General features: G+C 38.2%; 1 long non-coding RNA gene across 1 annotated transcript in view; it reads left to right on the plus strand.

Annotated features, from left to right (window-relative positions):
- The first annotated feature begins 14,063 nt into the window (after positions 1-14,063).
- Positions 14,064-14,431, plus strand: part of LOC135288188 (uncharacterized) — a 37,561-nt gene continuing 37,193 nt past the window's right edge. Inside the window, exon 1 of the long non-coding RNA XR_010351440.1 lies at positions 14,064-14,261. This is a non-coding gene — a long non-coding RNA (uncharacterized LOC135288188). The remainder of the gene's footprint in view (positions 14,262-14,431) is intronic.

Below are 14,431 nucleotides of genomic sequence, written 5' to 3' on the forward strand. Positions count from 1 at the left end.
TATAATCTGTTCTTCATGATTTTCACAAATTGTGAGTTTTGTTTTGGTTTAGAGGAATTTTTTTGGGGGGCTTGGTTGTTTTCTAGTTTTATATGCAGTTTGATTTTTCCTTAGTTCTATTAAACATAATTCCTTCTACAGAGAAGCTGGAAGGAAATGCAATTTTAATCTCTTTAGTCAAATCACATTCTCATTTAGCAATCTAAGTCGCATCTCAAGGTGAGCGGTGAGATTTTCTCCAAAAATGCTTTTGCCTGGCAAGTATTCCTGAACTCCTGTAAAAGTTTTCCTCAGTCTTCTTGCCTGGAGACTAAATTTTCCCCTGACCTGCTCCTATTCCTTCAAGGATTGCTTCCTATTACTTGTCTGCTTCACTGGTTTATAGTTTAAACCACTTAGCAAACTGTTGAAGGAAGGCTTGATTAACATTTTATTAAATTTCTTGGGTTTCTTTTCCCTCTGTGTTTTTATCTTAAGTTACATTTTCAGTGGCATTATTAAACTAACCATATTTATATGTTCATCTCATATTGGATAATACACCTTCCATTCCAGAACAATCCATCAGCTTTTATTAACATATATAATGATCTTCATTGAAAAAGTGAGCAGCAGGTGACCTCTTTTCAAGAAGTGACTTGTGTATATAGACAGTATTAACTTTCTTCTGAGTGACCAGACTGCAAACCAGCTCTCAACATCTAATTGAAGAAAGAAAAAGTCTTGAAAATAAATTACCTCTTATAATCCCCATATTTCTTTAAGAGACTTTGGAAGGACTTTATTCAAAGTAAGAAATAATCCCTAAGAGCAAGCAAAGTGAGGTGAAAATTGATGTACTCTCTGTATGTGCTTTAATCACTTGGGAAAAACTACAAGATTATACTAAGAAAGTTGAAAACTGGGCACTACATCTGCCAGAATTAGAGAGTTTCCATTAACTGCCAGCCATTGTGGCATATTTTACTCCTAGGGATGGTGGTGTAAATTATTTTTATTGAAATTGAAGGAGTTGCACTGAAATTAATCTGGCATAATCCAGTGCAGACTTCCTCTCCTTCCTTTTCCAAAGCAATTTGGTTCACATTATGTATGTACAATAATTAATTTAAACTAAGATGAAATAGGCCATTTATCCTTGAAAGGAGTTGGGATTTGAAGACTTCTAGTCCAGCTTTCAGGAAGATTTCTGTTTATATGGAAAAACCATTTGCAAAAATAATCTAGGAGATCAGAAAAGCAGAAAGAAAACTCCACCAACCAAACTTTGAATACTTGTTTTGTAAAAGTTTGAGACAGAACCTTTAAAAATATTTTATATTGAATCATTTCCTTGTATTGGTTTAAAAAATATTAAAATCTAGTACTCCATGATGAAGGATGTGGCTCTAACTGCCAAAAATGACATGTCTGTACAGTCTGCAGGTACTGGTGTGTGCTGTTACTCATTAATCAGTGATTTTTCATTGCTGCAAATCAGATCAATATTTGTCTCTGGTAAAATGTGGCATTTGATCTAATATTTCTATCAATTCCATGGCTAGCAGCCATGTACGTACTACTGCTTTACTCAGGCAGTGGGGATCTGAGTGGGGAAGCATTTTGAGCATTTTTCTGCCACTGGGATTCCTTGGGGATTTAGTGCAGGGCCACTTCAGTGTTTCTGTGATGATGCAGGGTGGGTGCAGCCAAGGATTTTGGTTCTGGGCATGCAGGAACAGGGCTGGCTCCCCCAGAGCTTCTCCAGTGTGCCTGTGAGGATCCAGCTGTTGGTAACCAGGACTTACAGGCCCTCATGTGATCATGTATAAATGTCCAAGCCAGGATTCACAAAATGCATTTTAGAGTGGCAGGAGAGAGGTAACGATGAGTAACAGCTGCATCACCCCAAAAAAGGACTCTACATACGGCCTTGGAGGAAAACCTTGGCTTTCCCCACACACCTGTGCCAGGAGGCTCCATCATCTGACATCAGGGGTTGTTCCTGCAGTATTTCTTTCCTGTATTACATGGAAATCAAGGGTCTGCAAAACTGATGGAACCTACCCATGGAAATAGTTATTTTCCTGTTGCTTTCAGAAGTTATTTCCATCCTAAAATTAGAGCACTTGAAAAGTTATTGGCAGAGAAAAGGTGAACCTTTTCAGCTGCTTATTTACAACACCAAACAGGAACATATTTCTTTGACCGGTGTTGAAAATAACCTTGTTTAGTTTAATACTTACTTTTGATTTTGTTTTGACGTTTGTATGAATTTTTCAATTTAATTTGGAAAACCTAGTGATCAGTCAGGACTATATAGTGAATTTAGTGACTTTTTATCAGAAGTATTAAAGTCCCTTCACTCTTTTTGCAAGCTGATGCTCTCTTCTTCATTTACCTGCCCACCATGATCTTGCCAAGTATCTCTGCTAAGCACTATGAGAAAAACATGCAGACTAATTTTCAATTGCTTTGCATTGATTGATTTTATACAGTTTGCTCGGTATAATTACTTTTTCATAACCAAGTATTTCTTAATAATTATATAGTAAATAAATAAAATATATAAAATAAATCCAAATTGTCTACTAAATTGTCTACAAAACCTGAAATTTGGATTAACATATCAAAGCTGGAAGCATAAGGCTTACTTTCCAAACCCTTTGGAGCTATGTTCAGCTGCACATTGCTGTGGGGAAGAAAAGTCAGCTTTAGAATGATTTTATATCTTTCTAATCCCAGAACCAGCTGGGAATCTTGTTGGTCCATGGCCACTTTGCAGTAATCTCTGAGCTCTCATTTATGTTGTTATTTATTTGTACTGTTACTTATGATTCCCAGGAGGTTGATGTCTTGGAGGGGGATGTAGTATAACGAAGGTGTGGACTCTGGCTACTCTTTTTCCGCTTGGTTATGTCTCTTGCAGTAAAGGCTAAAAGAAAAAGTTTTTGCTGCTGGAAGTCACTCATGCGAAAGGTGTTCTCTAGTTGAGCTGGCTGCTTTAAACTCCTGGTGAAACACAGAGCACCTGGGACAGGGGGATGAGATTAACCCTCTGTGGCACAGCTGGGTGTATTAAGTGAACATGAAACATATTACTGTACCCACGTGTTCCATGGGAGAACTCAGCGAGAATTCCTGATATGGAAAATTGTCATTTGAACCTGAATCATTCTTTTGTTTCCCTTCCTTTAGATCCATCTTCCATCATCTTTGTTTCACTGTGTTTCAAAAATACTCTTGCTACACCAGTGAATTAAAAAGAGGTGAAAATCACAGAAATTAGAGGGGTAGACCTTTTAGGTCTAAACTAAGTCTAGAAAAATGGAGCTTGGTTTTTTACTCCAAGTTTTAATGTTGTATCGCTTGTCAGCCCATAATAACATGTGATTTTTTTCCTATGTTAAGGCAGATTTACACTGATTTTACACTGATAAGGCAGATTTACACTGAGAATACTGTACGTATTCTCCGGGTGTGCTTTGTCCTGTCTATGTTCAAATACCTTGAATGATGACATTTCCATCTATATCCTCTAGAGACTATTTTGCAGGCTGATATGTTGTATTGTTAATGCATATTTTTTTCTAATTGATTCCACATGAGTTTTACTTATTTTCTTTTATTTTTTTTCCTGTTTTACCAATCTCAAAATCTTTTTGTCACTTTGTGATTATTTTTGGACATTTTATCATGCATATATGCTATAGCAGGAATGAAATCACTTTGAGAGTGGAATTCCTATACTAACACAGAGGACATATATTTCCTATGTTTGTGGTGGGCCAGCTAATCACCAAGCAGCTGATAAAATGTGTTCTATTCACTACTCATATTATATCTCTTATATTTAGTTTTGAAACAGCTGATGTGTTCCCCATCAACCATGCTGCTCTTGCAATTCTTATAACTCTCAGGGACCCTGAAAATGAAGATCTTGTCCATTCCATTCTTCGAGGCAAAAGACCTCTGGTATGACTGGCAGTGGGAATGTGAGGAAAACTAGCTATGACTTTCACTGAGTCTGAGCTCTGATGCTTAGCACAGAAAGTGTGGGTCCAAAACTTTTAATGAGCGCCTTAGTGCTCATTAAAGGTGTGACAGGAGGTGGTACTATTGTGCTAACCGCAAGATGCTTCTCTCAGCTGTAAGCTACTGACAAGTCTGGGTGGTGTGCAAAGGCACACACATGCTGGCTGTAGATAAACACACACAGAGAACTTCAAAACAGCAAGCTTCTAGAAAAGACAAGTCTGTGCCTCCCTGAGGAACAGTTTCAGTTGGAGTGGGAGTGAGTGGCACATAGTTTTACCTACAGTCTATGTGTGTGTGTGTGTTGGTCTTGGGTGGATAGGAGAGGAATGTCTGCAAGAAGATAAATTCCTTGCAATGGACAACGACTGAGGCTGCAGTCATTTTATCTGCTGAAGCTTCAGAGGAACAAAATAGGGAGCAGAAAGCACTCTTGGGTATATTTTCCATCAATGCTTTCAGGTGAAGAATAATGGGATAATTCAAAGAATAGTGACTAAACTCCAGTTAAAAGCAGCTGGAGCACCTTGTTTTGATTATTATGCTAACAGTTAAGTTTAAGCCAGCTAAAGAGTAAATGTTTGAGCAGGGACTGACATGATTGGCAGGACAGTTGCAATGTTAGGACCACCTGACATTGAAAATAAGCAATCCATGTTGGATATGACAGGGGAAGGAAGCTCATTAAGCAAAGGATGGACAGAAGTGACCAAAGCAGGTTCAAGGTACAGTGTCTCCAGGAGCATTCTAGAGAGAGCTCAGTTATGCCTATGTTCAAGGTCCCATTTTTCAAGAAACATGCAGGAGCTGGATGTGGCAAGAGAGGAGCTTCACCTCTGCAGCTACATATGATTAAAAAAAAAAAGCAGATGTTAGCACTAGGATTCAGACTACATGAATCACTGTGAGGGAGAACAGGCTGTTTTCAAAAGGGGCACTATACTGCTCGTTTCTCCCAATTTCATTAGTTTCTATGAAACCATGCTGGCAGCGGGATTAGGGGGTTGATCCAGCTCAAACTTCACCCAGAAAAATTGAGTTATGCTTTTTGTAGCTGCTCATGCTTAGGCTGGCTTGAAATGATGGAAGCTGCCAGCTCAGTCTGCTCTCCAAAGATGATGTCCATGCTGTGAGCCTGAGTGACAGGCAGAATAATGGCATTTTCTACACAGATCGAGAAACCAAGATGGGGAGGGGGAATCACAGTTCTGTTTTAACCACACTGAACTTCAGCTGACAGCTAAACACCCGTGAGGAGATGTCAGAGAGACAGACACAGATTTTATCCTGTAAAGAAGGAGACAAGTCTGGAGCAGAGAGAGATGTCTATAGGTCATCAGGCTAGAGAGAGCAGATGAGTTTGGATTGGTGGATAAAATTACTTGCATATTTTTCTTGCCTTTATCAGAATTCTTTCCAATATGTCTGTTGATACATTTCAGTTAGAGAATGGCTTCACACAGCATATTGCAGCAGATTGATCTTCATCAAGAGCGTGATGTGATGTCCTGTATCTGGAGATCTAAATCGTGCTGGCCCCTCCTCTGAGTTTGGGCTATTGTAAATTCATGCTCTTTTCCACACTTCTGCTCTGTGATTTTATATTTTGGATTGTTTCTCTTCTATAAAACTGACTGATCATTTTCCAGGGTATGTTTTTTAATTCTCCACAAGCTCTGAATTATTTCTTGTTATCCTTGCAGTGATGGGTGCAGCACTCCTCATTATGTGAGTGAAAGGAGGTTTGTAGAACCTCATGGTGTGTACACCTTGCAGCACAACCCTTGTGAGACTTATAACCTGAATAAACATAGAAGATAAAATGTTACTTTTCAGCAATCATGGTCATCTGAGTATTTTAGATTATATAATTTGCTGTTTAGCCTGCCTGCCCTTCCTAGTCTTTGTTTCTTTTCCATATATAGCTTGAGACATTGTAAGGGTTTAGTTCCTATTTCCTTGGTGGTAACAAACCTCACAGATTTTTGGATAAAAGTTGTGGGAAGTCAATGACATGTTTAAAACCATGCTGCCAGTATTGCACAGTGACTTAAATGTCTTACAATGCATTTACAATACATTTAGAGGACATGGCAATTATATTATCAAGCACCACAGATTACTGCAAAGATAGATAGTATAATACATTATAAAAATTGTCCTTTTCTATAAATGGCTCAGACATGCTCTGAAAACATATATAATGAAATGAGTAGCCTTTATAATTGAATAAAAGTAATTTTGCTCATGACTGATGAGTTATAAGTATTCAAAATAAATTAAGCCTTTTGTGGATAAACAAAGAACAACATAGTAGACTGTTTGTAAAATGCTGTACATTTGAGAGGGTATTTTTTCTAATCAAATTAAAAATTGAGATCTATTTTGAAAGTTTCGTCATCTAAAAATGATTTTTAAAAAATTACCTTGAAATTTGTATATTACTTTGATCATACTTGAATATGTTACAAAAGAATAGAACCACTTGGAAATTATCTATGTGTTTGCCAACACTTCAATAAAATATAACATTTAAAAAGTATATTATATGCTAGGGGACTAATATTTAATAAAATATCTCCAAGCTTCCCATAAAGTTTTCAGTAGGGAAAACTACTGTATTTTACTCCACTGGAATAAGATACTGGTATTTTATGAAATTAACTGAAGTTTTATAGAACAAATTACTCTCAGAAATAAAATATTTAAGTAGAGGAGTCATTTTTCTAATACACTGGAAGAAAGGTAAAAAGTCAATAAATTGAAGTTCTCCTCAGACAAACTGAGGAGTGAGAAACACCAGGCGAGAGAAGAGGGAGAAAGAGAGAACTTTTACATCTTAATTACAAAAGGTTTCTATTTTGATTGAACCCATTTTCCAGACTCTTTTACTAGGAAAAATTTTAAGTGAAGCTGCAAGTAATGGATAGCCATCTTTTCTGAATATTAGGTTAACTATCTGCTATTTATTAGTAAATGGAATTGAAAAATGATAAATAATTTGCCTTTCTTGATTTAATTGTATTTATTAAAGGTATTCATTAGCTTTTCCAGGAAGAAATCAAAGGTGGATTTAGTTCACAGTAATTGTTTTGTGCAGACTGATGAAAGAGGGTGTTTCAGTTAGAGTGGGAGTTTGTGTGATGAAAGCATCATCCTGCAGCCACACAGAGAAGCACAGACACACAAGGGCAGGCAGGGAAATCTGAATGTCACTCTGTCCCACCTGCTGCTAGAGCTGTCCTCAGGGAGCCTTCAGCCCCATGGCAAAGATGAGTATGTGGACAAGACTCACTGCAATGCAGGGAAGAGCCCTTCGGGATTACATGATAATGATTATGGGATTTTTAGGGGAGTCACCGAAGGCAGAGAAAGGAAGGGACTGACAAGGAGGGATATGGGAATATCCTGGCTGTCTGGAGAGGAGCAGGGAAGGGGCTGTGTGTGTTTGTGTGAGTGTTAAGCACGTCTGTGATGGTTTATTGTGGCAACAGCTCTCTGACCACAGAGAGCAATGCACAACCTTCCCAGGCATTCTCCTGGGGAAGGCTGAGAAGATCAGAGAAAAGAATGAGAAACAATTCTTATCTTCACTTGCTGCACCTGTTGTTGAGAACATGTAGAATGTGTTATGGAGATTTTTACCAGAGGGTGATTTCTTAATTGGCCAATGGTGATGGCATTTAGATTAAAGGACCAGGCTAATATTGCTCAATATATTTTACAGATATATGTATATATATTGATATAATGTATATGGTGTATATTAATATTTTTTTTTAATATTGTACTGTCATTCTTTCCATGTTTCTAAATTGTGAGAAAGTTAATATCCCATTACCCAGCAACACATTTAGACTCTTTCCCATTCCTTTTTGTGTGGTCTGGAATTAAAGCACGGCAACAGTACCTGGCTAAGAGCTCCACTGTTTTAGAGATTGTGAGGGCTTCCTCTGTGGAAGGAATGCTGCTCTTTTGCCCTCCTGACATACAAATGAGGTGCATGTCTGCAAGCAGACCACACTGGGACAAAACCCCCTCAATTAAATAAATTTATGCTCTTCCACAGGTGCACACCTTTGCAGAGAACTGGGGAAGACTGAGCAACCTCCATGCCCCAAGTACATTCAGACATTCCCAATGAAAACTGTAGTGGAATCAAGTTTCAGCAACTGGTTCCTCTTATTTTTGGGCCTCACACTGTGAAAGTGCCCCAGGAACACACAGAAACTGGATCTCTGGTATGACATTTTTTGCCAGTGCAGACAAATCAAAGGAAAAAAGCAAGATGAGCAGGAGGTTGAAGCATAATTGTTTCCCTGCCCACCTCTAACCATGCCTGCTAGGATCTTGACTAATCTAACCCTGCCTGCATTTTATAATCCAAATTACATATCCAAATAGGTCCTCCTATTTTTGGTAGGACCCTCAGCTCCTGCAGTGTATGTCATCAAGAGCTGCTAAGTGACTTTGGGAACCCTATGTATATAAAGGTAGATTTCTTATGCAGAAAAGGATGATAATACCTTAGAACTGACCTTGGGAATTGCTTTTTTTGTTTTGTTTTGTTTTGCTCTGCTTGCTTTTTATTCTGTGCAGGTTCTGGGAGACAAAGGCAGCTCTCTGTTTTTAATTACTGTAAGTAGCTTGTAAGTAGCTGGAACAGCTTTTTATGCAACCTGATTTGAATATATTCCAGGCTGAAGATAGACACCTATTTTAAAGGCACAGCATGCTCATCGTGGCTCCCTGCCAATCAAGCAGTTGTCACTTGCTAGACAGTCCTAAACAACTTCTGCTCCTTCCTCAATTCGCTGTCTGTCTGACTGATGGAAATGGCAAGGCTTCTCCCCTTCCCCCTCCCCTTTTCTTTTCCCCTGAACCAGTGTCACCACATGGCAGCAGAATTCAGCCACTGCTGCTTAGAACAAGGCAATGTTTGTGCTGCTGGCCCCAGGGGCTTGGATAAGGACCCCTGAAAACGAGCAGGGGAGATTATCAGTGTAATTCCCCAAGAATCCTCTGCTTTCCACAGCTCCTTGGGGTGGATATGGAGGTGAAGAGGGTTCAGTTGGTTTTATTTTCTTTTCAAATTTCTCAAGCTCTCTCAAGACCGAAAGAAATGAAATCCAGATCTGTTTTTTTTCTAACCCTGCCCAGCCAGATTATGTATAGATTGTGTGAGCATTGTGGTCTGGCCCTGTAACAATAACACTCAAAGACTTAATCTGAAGCAAAGCTATGCATGATAAGCGCATGGAAATATTTATTCTTCTGTTTTATCTCCACAACACAGTTATGGGGAAGCTTTGGTACCATGTCAGATCAGCAGCAAAGCACTCCATGCACCTCAGCAACTCTGCAGAGGAATCAACTGAACCTCAGTATCTTTTGCTCTGTCTCCTTCCTTACCTATTGTTGAACTCCTTCCTTGCTCTGCTGGGGTATAGGCTCCAAACACTTTGAAGAAAGTCCTAGAAATGTTCTCTCTGAAGTACTGAAAATATTCTAACTTTTTGCTCCTGATTTTGAGACCTTGATTCTTAAAGATACTTTATGGTTTTATGTACATTTTAAAGGCTTTTCTTTACCCAGTGACTTTATCTTAATTCCATCAAAATTTGGCTGATGGCCATTTGGGGCAAAAGCACATACTGGTGTCCTGCAGTTTATGGCTCATTATTATTTGTGATTTCTAGAATTTCTTCATTTAAGCTTTGCATAGACAGCTTTGTTAAACTTTTGACACTGTGATAAAAAAATAAATTAATTCTGATGGTTGTGATTCTTAGTTGTATTCTTAATATTGTTAAATATAAAATTATTTTTCCCTTAGAAATAGGAATGTTATATCATTGATCATCGTTTCAGAGAATTTGAGTGCAAGACACTGTATCTAATCTCTTAATTGGTTCTTTGCTTGGCATAGGTGATGTCACAGCTACTAAGTAATGAGGAGAAAGAAAAAATAAAAGGAAAATTTTCCCTTAATATTTGTTTTCAACAAACTTACTGTATATTTTGTTCCTGACTGAGCCCTTTGGCAGAGGTCAGACTGCTGAAGGAGACTGTTCATGGTTTCTCCCACATCCTTTTTCTCACTTACTGTTGCTGCTTTTAGCTGCCTTTTCCTAGAACATTATAGTTTTTATTTACATAATTGTCATAGTAATGACAGCCTGTCAACAGTGTCTCCTCTGTGTCTATGGTGTCGCATGCATGGTATTCAGGTTCTTTATATCCTGACCTCTGGATGGATACAGAAACAAAAAGCCAGAAAATTCTCTGTTAGGCTGTTCATATTTCCTTACCAATATAGATATAGCATATTCTGTACCTTTCCTTTATTTCCTATCAACTATATTCTTTACTATTTCCATTTGTTTAATTTGTTTTCTGCTTACCTCTCTAGGTACAAAATATTGATGCAGTGTAGTTTAAACCATTCCAATTTTTCCACTGCTATTAATAAAATTGATATCACCCATAAGAACATACTCTGTGTCTCGACTTCCTGTCTTGTTAGGCTGCCCCATGACTACAAGTTTCCTTAATCTGTTCTGTGAGAGCATGTGTCTAGCTACAGAAATTCTCTCTGTGCTTGATGTTTATGCAGTTCAAATATGTTTAAACATCTATTTGTCTTTCCATCTTTGTCAAATGTTTGCCCTCAGCTTTTTCAATTTTTTCCTTGCAAGGCAAGTTTTCCAGGCTCTATGACTCTGTGTTTGTTTTTGGCTTTTTCTCAGGAGTCACAATCTGTCAATGTTAGAGTTAGTTGGGAATTTTCCAGTGAAAAGGTTCTTTGTTTTTCTTTTTATTGAAAAGGATTTTTTTTCTAAAATAAGAGACAATTCTGCAGAAGGTATTTGCTTCTCCTCACACATGTTTTAGGTTGGTATGATATGAATAGATACATTTAGTTTTCTGAAAATAAGTGTCTGCTTCTTGCTTCTGGTTAACTGGCCAAAATATCTAAACTACTCTTAAATATATTTTCTGTGGAAGAATTCAGGCACTTAATCACACAGCAGCCCTACATCTGGTTGAACCACTATATTGAAAATCCCATCACTGGAAAACAATAACAGATCATGGGAGATATAAATTGACCAAGGCCAGGAAGGAAGAAAGGGATAATTATCAAGGGAAGATTAATATCATTGATATTGCCTGCCTTTCCCAGGTTGGTAGATTCTTCCTTACAGAGTAGGTAGATTTGGGTGACACTGAGTTTCAAACTCAGAGATGCTCTGAAGGAGCTCTCGTTGCTGCAGGTCAGCAGCAGGTTCATGCATTACCGTTATTACTGATTTCCCAGAAAGATGCGCTTAATTAAGCTGGCTGCTACCATCACATGAATTTTAAGGCAAACTGCTAATGTGAGCTATTTATTCCATGCACAATTGAACACACTGCCAGTAGTGCCTATAATAATATAAAGATGTTGTTATGATTACTAAGAGTGTGTGCTGAAAGGCTGAAGACATTTTGTCACTTGGTATCCATGTTGGCCAGGGTTCAGCATTAAAAAAAAAAAAAGAATAATTGCAACTAAAATATCTTGCCACTCCTGAACAAATTGAATTGTTTGAGAGCAACTGGGTAATTGTTCTAGTAGACTCTAGCACCTCTCTCCAGGCACTGTGTTTTCTGTATGTCCCTCTTTTGCTCATATTTGGCTCATATGTATTTACTGCAACATAGGGTATGCTGAGACAAATCAAAGGAAAAAGAAACGTGGGGAATGTAAATTCAAAGCCTTAGGATTAGCAATAACAAATTTGCAATTGTATTGTGATGTCTTTCTTCAGAAATCTCTTTTCATACACAAGGTTCCTTGAGTGAGCTCATTATCTCCTGACATGTAGAAATTAATTTTGCCATTGCTCAGCCAGCACTAAGGTATTTATTATTCATCTGATACTAGACCAAGCTTTAAGCTGTGTAATGCTTTCTTTACCATTCCTTTGTTTATTTGTTTAAATTAATATCCATGAGCAAGAGTGAATGTAGACCTGTTGTTTTACTCATGCTTTGCAAGAAAGGCTTCAAAAGAAAATGTCTTTAATTTTGTTTTTTGAAGAGCTAAACTCGTAACTAGAAGTTATTTAAGTGACAATATTATTTTTTCTCCTTTTCCAGATATTCATGTGAAAACATACTGTAGCACTTAGCACTTTGCAAAATGGACCCCTTTTAACATTATTTTTTCTCAAGATGGTAAGACATAACCACTCACCATGACAATCTTAGTTGATGGCCGCTTCAGTTCACTCCAGAAAATAAATACATCTGATCATTACAAGTGTTTTTTAAATGACCAGATTTGAAATTAGTTATTATCTCCAAAAGCAATGCCTCTGAGAATGGTCAGAAAAAGGCCCAGTTGGACAGAATGTTGGAATATATGGTGTTGGAATGACAAGAGCCAATTCAATCCTTTGAAACCAATGTAGAGAATACCAAAAAAAATGAAAAGAAAGTAATTTTCCCTCTAACTCTAGTGAGACCTAAGTTGGGGAGTTTTATATACTGTTCCATAGTCATCCAGTGGGGGGAGGTGGGGGAGGGAAGGGCAGGAAAATAGGCAACCTGTTTCCCTGTGGTATACCTAAGTAAATTCATTCTGTTAACTTTTCACAAGAAAATAAGAAGAAGCTAAAACAATTTATTTTATCATACTCCAGTATGTCAAAATGGGAAGAAAATTCTTGAGAAATAGAAGCCTAGTATTGGATGATATTAAAAAAGTGAAGGTGTCACACCATAAAAAAGTGAAGGTGTCACACCATAAATAAAACTCCAAAACCGCAGGACTGTGCCATTTGCAGAATTGACTTAGTGATGCTGACTTATTCAGGCTTTCACCCAATCTGCCAAAGGCCATCCACATGGCCTTGAATTTTTCTTTTGGTCTTGACTGGTCCAGGCACCACATCCCAGTAAGGCTGTTGCTCTCTTCATGAGATCAGCCAGAATTAAGTGGACTCCCTCCCTGCAGAATATACTGTGTCCCCTGGGCAGAATCATGCCACTGGAAAATTTGGCTCCTTTGGACCTGAAGGTCTTACTGAAAAAATATACAACCAATTTCTTTTTCCATTTCTTGTGCAATCTGACTGACTTGGGCTCACAGTTGGAGTCGAGTATGTTGTTTCTGTGTGAGCAGACAAAGTATCCCAAGTTTGGCCTATATTCAACTACAAAAAGCTTAAAATAAAATATTGAGAGAAATCAGCAGGAGAATGGAAAAATCATGTTGAATAAGTCAGAACATGTTCACCCTCTGAGAAGTTAATGCTAATGATAATAGGCTTGCACATGGGTAAAAAACAATAGGGTTTATTTACAGTATGTTAAATTTCTGTTATTGTAAGGCTGAAACATATACAAGCGTGTAAGTGTGGTAAAGTGACACGAGCCAGGCCAAACCTTGATAGGCATGTGAATTCTGCCAGAATACTTCAGTATGACAACTGGAAAATGTATAGGATGAGATTGAACTGAGAGAGAAATAAACAGTGGAGAAAGTACTGGAGCTGCACTGGATATGCGCTCTGTAAAAAAAAAAAACAAAAAAACCCCAGCAGCTTGTGCAGGATCTCCCACATTAATGTTTCTGTTGGATCAAATTCCACTTTGTTTTTGTAAAAGATCCTGTCAAAGACAGTCTTCTATTAAGACAAGAGATGCAAGAAATAATAATAATAATTAATAAAGTACACTGATGCTGACTAGATATTCTTAGGATAATTATCTCCCTGCCTATATTTTTACTAATAAATAAAAAAAAAAGGGAATTGTTCCCCAGCCTTCAGGCTGGAGAATGAGTATGACTTGTGTCCAGAGAGCTGGAAGTTTGTTTCTAAAATAGGCTGGATGGATCCAGGCTGCTTGTTGGCACTGGTCTTGGACTTGGGCCATCAGCAAGCACAGCTCTTTTACAGGATTTCAATGTTATCTTCTGGCTCACTTGGGCTTTTTTGAGGAGCAGCAGAACAGAAGACCTGCTGTCCTTGGAGGGCTTCAAGTGAAAAATAAAGCAACTATGTGTATTTTTCAAAAGGTCCACAGGATCTTTAAAAATATTATTTTCTTAACAAGAAAAAAGGAAAGTCTGCAATATCAGATAGATGGAAAACAATGCAAGTATTTCTCCAGGAGCATAAGGGAAATGAAGAGACCTGAACACAGCATCTGGGAGATGTTACCAAGGATCATCATGGCAACGAGCAGGGCACATGGTGAGACTGCCACACTTCTTGTCACCATTCTGTGCTAGGTGACAGACAGGTCCCTCCTAGGCACTTATATGGGCCAGGGAACAGAGCCCAGTGGAGATGTCTGCTGTGCCCTGACACTCAGCACCTGTAAACAAGAGATGGTGCTGCCATCCAGAACTCCCCCCACTCCT

The sequence above is a fragment of the Passer domesticus genome, chromosome 1, assembly GCF_036417665.1.
Source record: "Passer domesticus isolate bPasDom1 chromosome 1, bPasDom1.hap1, whole genome shotgun sequence".
Classification (NCBI taxonomy): domain Eukaryota; kingdom Metazoa; phylum Chordata; class Aves; order Passeriformes; family Passeridae; genus Passer; species Passer domesticus.